Below are 9663 nucleotides of genomic sequence, written 5' to 3' on the forward strand. Positions count from 1 at the left end.
CGCGCCTTAAATGGGCTGTCTGCACTCTTAAAGTGCATGTTGTTGCTAAATGTATTTCATATGCTGTAAACCTAGTTCATAGTTGCTAGTTTCCTTTAATGCAAAAAAAAAAACACATACCAATCGTTGGTTAGAAGGCGATCGCCAAATTCGTCCTCGCTTTCTCCCGTGTCGCTGGCTGTCGTGTCGTTTTCGTCGGTTTCGCTTGCATACGGTTCAAACCTATATGGCTCAATAGCTTCAGTTTCTTCTTCAATTTCGTTTTCGCTACCTGCCTGCACACTACAACCATCCGTTTCAATACATACATAATCTGTTGAATCGCTTAAGCCGCTGAAATCCGAGTCTGAGTCCGAGCTAATGTCGCTATACCTTGCTGTTCTATCCGCCATGTTTGTTTGTGTTGGCTTCACTGTGTGACGTCACAGGAAAATGGACGGGTGTATATAACGATCGTTAAAATCAGGCACTTTGAAGCTTTTTTTAGGGATATTGCGTGATGGGTAAAATTTTGAAAAAAACTTCGAAAAATAAAATAAGCCACTGGGAAATTATTTTTAATGGTTTTAACCCTTCTGAAATTGTGATAATGTTCCCCTTTAAAGCAGTTGTTTTCCAGACACTTACACACGAACATCTCCTTTCATGGTCAGGATGTGCTCTCCTGACTTAGCACACACACACAGAGACAGGAATGAGGAAAATAAAACTGATGGTTTGGATTCTCCAAGTTGGGAGTGCCTAATTTTCTTGATCTGACCTCCTCCAGGAACTGGAGGAGGTCAGGAATGTAATGACGCTCGCTTGTAATATAGCAACTTTTAGTTCAGTAAAGCGTCTCCGACGTATCTTTTGATCCAGCCGCACTGCCGTGACCAGAAATACACATCACTACCAAATAAAATAAAAATCGCCACACCTTTTCTTGGGAAAATAAATAAAAGTACTTTAATGTATGTAGGATAATATATTTGGGAGGGATCTAATCTTTCAATGGCTGTTAAGTAGAGGAGACACGGACATCAACGTTGATCTATGTTATCTTTTTTTTCCGACTCAGATGTAAACAAAACGCCACAGTGTCAATTCCGGTCCTTCAGCATTTCATCCATCCATCCGTCCATCTTCTACCGCTTATCCGAGGTCGGGTCGCGGGGGCAGCAGGGAAGCCCAGACTTTCCCTCTCCCCAGCTCTTCCTGTAGGACCCCGAGGCGTTCCCAGGCCAGCCGGGAGACATAGTCTTCCCAACGTGTCCTGGGTCTTCCCCGCAGCCTCCTACCGGTCGGACGTGCCCTAAACACCTTCCTAGGGAGGCGTTCGGGTGGCAACCTGACCAAATGCCCGAACCACCTCATCTGGCTCCTCTCGATGTGGAGGAGCAGCGGCTTTACTTTGAGCTCCCCCCAAATGGCAGAGCTTCTCACCCTATCTCTAAGGGAGAGCCCCGCCATCCGGCGGAGGAAACTCATTTCAGCCGCTTGTACCCGTGATCTTGTCCTTTCGGTCATAACCCAAAGCTCATGACCATAGGTGAGGATGGGAACGTAGATCGACCGGTAAATTGAGAGCTTTGCCTTCCGGCTCAGCTCCTTCTTCACCACAACGGATCGATACAGCGTCCGCATTACTGAAGACGCCGCACCGATCCGCCTGTCGATCTCACGATCCACTCTTCCCTCACTCGTGAACAAGACTCCGAGGTACTTGAACTCCTCCACTTGGGGCAAGATCTCCTCTCCAACCCGGAGATGGCACTGCACCCTTTTCCGGGCGGGAACCATGGACTCGGACTTGGAGGTGCTGATTCTCATCCCAGTCGCTTCACACTCGGCTGCGAACTGATCCAGTGAGAGCTGAAGATCCTGGCTAGATGAAGCCATCAGGACCACATCATCTGCAAAAAGCAGAGACCTAATCCTGCAGCCATCAAACCAGATCCCCGCAACGCCTTGACTGCATCTAGAAATTATGTCCATAAAAGTTCAGACAGAATCGGTGACAAAGGGCAGCCTTGGCAGAGTCCAACCCTCACTGGAAACGTGTCCGACTTACTGCCGGCAATGCGGACCAAGCTCTGGCACCAAGCATACAGGGAGCGGACTGCCACAATCAGACAGTCCGATACCCCATACTCTCTGAGCACTCCCCACTATTTATATCACTATTTCTTTGGAATCAAAATATATATTCATGCTTGTCAAAAACTGGTGTAATGTGCTCCCGCTTCATCTGTTCATCACACAACTTCTTAAACTTGTTGCTCATCCTCCTTATATTCTGGATGAAAAATACACGTTTCTGGATCATCAAAGTAGTGGTATTTATCTCTCATGAAGTCTGCCGTCAGCAGTAGTGTTGTTTTTGAAGGAAAAAGCTAAGTCAAATGAATGTCACGCTGTATGCTTAACATGAGCAAAACACGTAAATATTACATGTTATTTGGAATGTGCCGGATACTACGTCACATATATACTTATAGCATGTACATAAAACATTGATGGAGGTTTTTAGAGCAATTTATAGGAGGAATAGAGCGAGTTAGAATTACAAGTTAGAATTCATTTTTTGGAAATTGTTCTTGTCTTACTTAAGGATTATGAATGATAGACAACATTCCAAAAAGTGTATGTCCCCTTTAACTTGGGGTTTGTTTGTGTTCATTCACCAGGTGAAGAAGAAGAAACATTTTGAGGGACTTGGGAATGATTCCTGAGTTATAAGAAAAGTTAAAGTACCAATGATTGTCACACACATACACTAGGTGTGGTGAAATGTGTCCTCTGCATTTGACCCATCCCCTTGTTCACCCCCTGGGAGATGAGGGGAGCAGTGGGCAGAACGGAGGACACGCCCGGGAATCATTTTTGGTGATTTAACCCCCAATTCCAACCCTTGATGCTGAGTGCCAAGCAGGGAGGTAATGGGTTCCAATTTTATAGTCTTTGGTATGACTCGGCCGGGGTTTGAACTCACAACCTACCGATCTCAGGGCGGACACTCTAACCACTAGGCCACTGAGTAGTACAATATATGTATCCAAGTACAACCTAAATACCCCTAAATAAATGGAACGCAAAACTTTATGACTGTGGTATTATGACGCAACCTCGAAGCTAACGAGCGACCTAGACACTGAGGCTATGTCTACATTAAGCCGGATAACATCTTAAACTAATAATTATTTAGCCTAAGCCCCGTTTCAGCCACACTAAACCATCGTTTAAGATTCCCCATCTTGAATAATTTTTTACACGGGTAAGTGCGCCGTGTATTTCTTGAATCTGCGACTCTTAGCTTTGTATGGACTCATTGATCGCTTACAAACTGAGTTCGGAGAGGAAGTGACGCCAGAAAGACCGCGCCCCACACAGGAAGTGACGTCAGAAAGAACGTGCCACCGCCAGCTTCATAACAACCGGAGGTAACCACTGGAAAGATGGAGGCGAGTCATCATTCAGTCTCATTCTTTTACATGTACAGACGTTTGAATATCTTAAGAGAAGAAAACACACGATTGCAGCTATTTGGGATACAACCAGTGTTGGGACTAACGCGTTACAAAGTAACTAGTAATCTAACGCGTTATTTTTTATATTCAGTAACTCAGTTACCGTTACTACATGATGCGTTACTGCGTATTTTACGTTACTTTTGATGTAGTATCGGCTAGAAACAGAAGCGCTGCGGTGTCCTTCTTCTGAATCTTCCTCTGTCACAAGCCGTAGAGAAGAAAAGAGGCGCGGTCTCTGTGTGTCTGGGTGTGGGTGTGGGGAGGGGAGGCACACACGTGATCCGCGGTTTGATATATGAAACAAAAAAAAAAAAGTTGTTGGCACGTTCAGTCCACACACAGCGTGGTCATGGCGAGCGGAGTAACGGAGGAGCTTGAACGCCCCGCGCCATTGAATTGGTGTGTTTATAGGTGCAGACTCGGTTGTGCAAAACGAGGGTTTTAAACACATGCTGAACGTGCTTGAGCCACGTTACGACATCCCGTCGCGCACCCACTTCAGCGATAAGATTGTGCCAGATCTTTATGAGCAGGAGAAGAACAAAGTTGTGGATGAACTACCCCGAGCATCATCTGTTGCGCTCATGACAGACGGGTGGACGTCCAGGGGAATTATAAGCGCTCACTTCATCACAGCAGACTGGGAGATGAGAAGACACGCCCCTTCTACGAGAGTCACCTTGCGCAGGTACTGACACAAGCAGTGGAGGAATGGAAGATAAAGATATCCCAGTCACACGTGATAATGCCAAAAATCAAATGATTACAGTGAATGAGGCAGGACTGGGACCACAGATAGGTGCTTTGCACATGTAGTGAATTTGGCATTACAGAAGGGAATCTCAGTCAATAGGTTGGAGCGCCTACTTGGGAGGATCAGGAAGGAGGTTTCCTACTTCTACCCAAGCACAACAGCTGCTCATGTGCTTAAGACAAAGCAAGAAATGCTAAAGCTGCCTACTCATAAACTCATACATGATGTCCCAACGAGGTGGAACTCCACTTATGATATGTTGGAGCAGCAGGCAGCTATATACTCTGCATTGACCCACAACACCCTGAGGACCAAGGTCACCCTGTCTGATGATGATGTGAGAGTGGCAGATGAGGTCCTCCAGGTGCTTAAACCCCTTAAAAGTGTTACATCTCTACTGAGTACTGAAACTTCACCATCTGTGTCAATGATCCTGCCACTGAAAACAAGGATTCTACAATCCATGGCTCCAAGTGTGGAAGACAGCACCATCACTCCAGATGTCAGGCTTTATTTCACTACCTATGTTTCAAGGAAGATGATGTGCCTTCTTCTTATGTTGCACTTTAACTTGTTTTTTATTAATGGCCATCGGTCCAAGTTTAAAGAACGGAGGATTGCCTTTTTATGTTGCACTGTTTTTCATTAATTATGTTAAAAGGAAAATAAAAATGCATGTCAAGTGTTATGATCCGCTGCCCGGATCATATTTTTTGTTTACGTTTTCAAGATACTTGTGTTTTTGGTTAGTTTTGGACTCCTTGAGTGCCTGTTTTGTACACCTGAGTTTGTTGCCATGGCTGCTTATTATTTTCACCTGCCGCGTTTGTTCCCGACACGCACCTGTTTGTCATCACTGACATTATTATTTAAGCCTGTCCTCCCTGTCATTCGTTCTTGCTTCGTAGTTTGCTTTTTGCAACAGTTGACGACTTTTGTTCCTGTTCTGTACCTGCTAGCTTCCACGCTAGGTTCTGTTAATCGCTAGCTCCCACGCTAGTCTTCTTTAGTTTTTACCTTATGTGCTATGAGCACCCTTTTCTTTGTTTATTTCGTAAATAAATCATTTCTTTTTCCTTCACGCTGTGTCCGAAGTCCGTTGCATCCTGGGAGAACGAAACCCCGCATCACCATGCGCCCCGGTCGTCACATCAAGTTGATCAACAGATTGTATTATTCTCCAGTGCAATAACAGTACTGAAATGAAGGCTAAAAGGGCATTAATAGGAGCTTTAAAAAAAAGAAGAAAAAAAGAAATAACTAAATAGTTATTTTTCACAGTAACGCATTACCTTTTGGTGTAAGTAACTGAGTTAGTAACTGAGTTACTTTTGAAATAAAGTGACTAGAAACTGAAACTAGTTACTGGTTTTCAGAAACTAACCCAACACTAGGTACAACACATCTCAGACGGCACTTTTGAATTCCCGGGTCAGCTGTGATTCTACTTACTGAAAAACTTTGTCCATTTGTCGAAGGAGAGTCAACGAGAATGTGGTAGCGTGTGCTTCGTATTACCTGGTAGTCAAGGGAAGACTAAGGAAAACATCGAATGCATTTGGACTGGCAAAGCAGACTTTATCGGTTATTGTCCGCCATGTATGTCGCGGACTCACCGTCTAGGTCCAGAGTATATAAAGTCACCAAAAACGAATGGACATTGAAGGTGAAGTCAAAAGAGTGAGGAGTGTTTTTACCAGATATCTTGATCCCTAGATTTGTTGATGTAAAATATTCTTTATCACATAAAGATTTGATGAAGTTATGATGTCTCAGGTGTGATTCACTACAATAGGGCCCCACAGCACACTGGATTCCAGTTCATTGAAATACCACAACACTGGATATTGTTCAGATAAGTTACATTTAAGAACTTGCACACAAAGCAACACTGGAGGTGACTATGACGTGTGTGTTTCCTGTGTATGCGTACTCGGTCGCATTGCGCAGGCGGACGGAGGCTATCAGGGGTCTTAAACAACCATTGTGTGTGTGTGGACAAGGATAAGGTTAAGTGGGATTTACGCTGGAAGGGGCCTAAAATGTTACCATGTATTGAGATATTTGCTGATGTCACCATTTAAGTAGTATGAAGGAAGGTAAGATCAGAGGTGGGTAGTAACGCGCTACATTTACTCCGTTACATCTCCTTGAGTAACTTTAGGGATAAATTGTACTTCTAAGAGTAGTTTTAATGCAACATACTTTTACTTTTACTTGAGTATATTTATAGAGAAGAAACGTTATTTTTTACTCCGTTCCATTTATCTACATTCAGCTCGCTACTCGCTACTGATTTTTATCGATCTGTTAATGCACGCTTTGTTTGTTTTGGTTTGTCAGACAGACCTTCAGAGTAGGATCTATCGTATGCCTGCGTTTCACCAATCAAATACAGTCACTGGTGACGTTTGACTCCGTTTCACCAATCAAACAGAGCCAGGCGGTCACATGATTAACAAGCTTAAGCTTACATGAACTCAACGTCAAATTTGAGGAAGCACATGGCGGTAAGTAACGTTAGTAGATATTTTGGCTGTCACCGTAAGCTGATGTTAGCTTCCCTGCTATGAATCACTGTCGAATGTACATCGTGTGGGGACATTTATTAACGTACTGCAGCCTCTTAGACACACACACACACACACACACACACACACACACACACACACACACGCACACACACGCACACACACACACACACACACACACACACACACACACACACACACACACACACACACACACACACACACACACACACAGAAACACCAATCAGTGTGTTCCCAGATGCAGCCCACACCTATCAGTTTATGGTTTGCGTAAAGGCTAACTTGTTATTGTCCTTCGTAATCTCTGCCTACTGAGCCTATGGTGCTGTTAAGTTATTGTGGCTCAATTTGCCTTAATTTTTTTATGTTAATGTATTATTATTTAATATATATTATTGTTTGCTCTTGAACGCATCATAATTATCCCCTCAACTCCCCCCAAAATGGATTAACTCGCTGGAATAAAAAAGACAATATAACATACATCCATAAACGCGGATGCATATGAAAAAGTGCAATATATTTATCTGTACAGTATCCTATTTATTTATTTATATCTGCACCTTATTGCTTTTTTATCCTGCACTACCATGAGCTAATGCAAAAAAAAAAGTGTTCTTATCTGTACTGTAAAGTTCAAATTTGAATGACAATAAAAAGGAAGTCTAAGTCTAAGTTTTAGTTGCTTAAGAGATATTCCTGGCTCTGAATTTGCTCATTGCTATTTTGATGTTTTTGTGCATTATTTGTTGCTGTCATCATTAAACGAGCAGGTTACTCATTAGTTACTCAGTACTTGAGTAGTTTTTTCACAACATACTTTTTACTTTTACTCAAGTAAATATTTGGGTGACTACTCCTTACTTTTACTTGAGTAATAAATCTCTAAAGTAACAGTACTTTTACTTGAGTACAATTTCTGGCTACTCTACCCACCTCTGGGTAAGATCATCTTATAAATATCTCCGCCATGCCTTCATGGTTTGATTTCAAATTTTTGGGACTTATGCGAATCCCAAATACACAAAAAGAGGTACCAAAAGGTACAAAAAGTTAGTTTTGCATGATAGGTCCCCTTTAAATGTGTCGGTTTTTGAGGACGCTATCCACAACTACAAAATGGAACTAAAATATCTGTGCAGAATTGTCTGAATTCATCAAGTACAACTATGTGCTCTGCTCACACCGTGGTATGTTACTGCAGAGCATAGCTGGCAGCTGAGATTACAAAAGCCCACAGCAAAACTGAATTATTTGTGAAAGAGGAATAACTGCGAGTTCAAGGATTTGTGACTTCAGAACAAACAATTTAATGCATGCTTGAAGCCGGTTGATGGAAACGTGTATGAAGCAAAAATGCACCTTATGCAAGAGATCTTTGAACCTTTGAACGTTGGGCATTAAAGTATTGGAATCCTGAATGTCAAATAGCAGTGAATAACATATTTTTCAAGCAATCCTGCGCCTTTTTCCTTAGTATCTTTGTATTGTTTTAACGGTATGTGAAATAGGTGTTAAAATACAGGTGTCCTAATCACTTGGCCCGACCACAGGTGTATAAAATCAAGCACTTTGGCATGGAGACTGTTTCTACAAACATTTGTGAAAGAGGGCAGCATGGCGAAACAGGGGTTAGTGCGTGTGCCTCACAATACAAAGGTCCTGGGTTCGATCCTGGGCTCGGGATCTTTCTGTGTGGAGTTTGCATGTTCTCACCGTGACTGTGTGGGTTCCCTCCGGGTACTCCGGCTTCCTCCCACCTCCATAAACATGCACCTGGGGATAAGTTGATTGGCAACACTAAATTGGCCCTAGTGTGTGAATGTGAGTGTGAATGTTGTCTGTCTATCTGTGTTGGCCCTGCGATGAGGTGGCGACTTGTCCAGGGTGTACCCCGCCTTCCGCTCAAATGCAGCTGACATAGGCTCCAGCAACCCCTGCGACGCCAAAAGGGACAAGCGGTAGAAAATGGATGGAGCTCAGTGATTTCCAGCGTGGAACTGTCATAGGATCCAGTCCTGAAATTTCCTCGCTACTAAATATTCCGAAGTCAACTGTCGGTTGTATTATAAAAAAATGGAATAGTTTGGGAACAACAGCAACTCAGCCACAAAGTGGTAGGTCTTGTAAACTGACAGAGAGGGGTCAGCGGATGCTGAAGTGCATAGTGCAAAGAGGTCGCCGACTTTCTGCACAGTCAGTTGCTATAGAGCTCCAAACTTCATGTGACCTTCCAATTAGCCCACGTACAGTACGCAGAGAGCTTCGTGGAATGGGTTTCCATGGCCGATCAGCTGCATCTAAGCTATACATCACCAAGTCCAATGCAAAGCGTCGGATGCAGTGGCGTAAAGCACGTCACCAATGGACTCTAGAGCAGTGGAGACAATCTGGCAATCTGATGGACGAGTCTGGGTTTGGAGGTTGCCAGCAGAACGCTACATTTCGGACTGCATTGTGCCGAGTGTGAAATTTGGTGGAGGAGGAATTATGGTGTGGGGTTATTTTTCCGGAGTTGGTTTTGGCCCTTTAGTTCCAGTAAAAGGAACTTTGAATGCTCCAGGATACCAAAACATTTTGGACAATTCCATTCTTCCAACCTTGTGGGAACAGTTTGGAGCGGGCCACTTCCTCTTCCAACATGACTGTGCACCAGTGCACAAAGCAAGGTCCATAAAGACATGGATGACATAGTCTGTTGTGGATGAACTTGACTGGCCTGCACAGAGTCCTGACCTGAACTTGATACAACACCTTTAGGATGAATTAGAACGGAGACTGAGAGCCAGGCCTTCTCGACCTACATCAATGTGTGGCCTCACCAATGCACTTTTGGAAAAATGGT

Source organism: Nerophis lumbriciformis, linkage group LG32 (genome assembly GCF_033978685.3).
Source record: "Nerophis lumbriciformis linkage group LG32, RoL_Nlum_v2.1, whole genome shotgun sequence".
NCBI lineage: Eukaryota > Metazoa > Chordata > Actinopteri > Syngnathiformes > Syngnathidae > Nerophis > Nerophis lumbriciformis.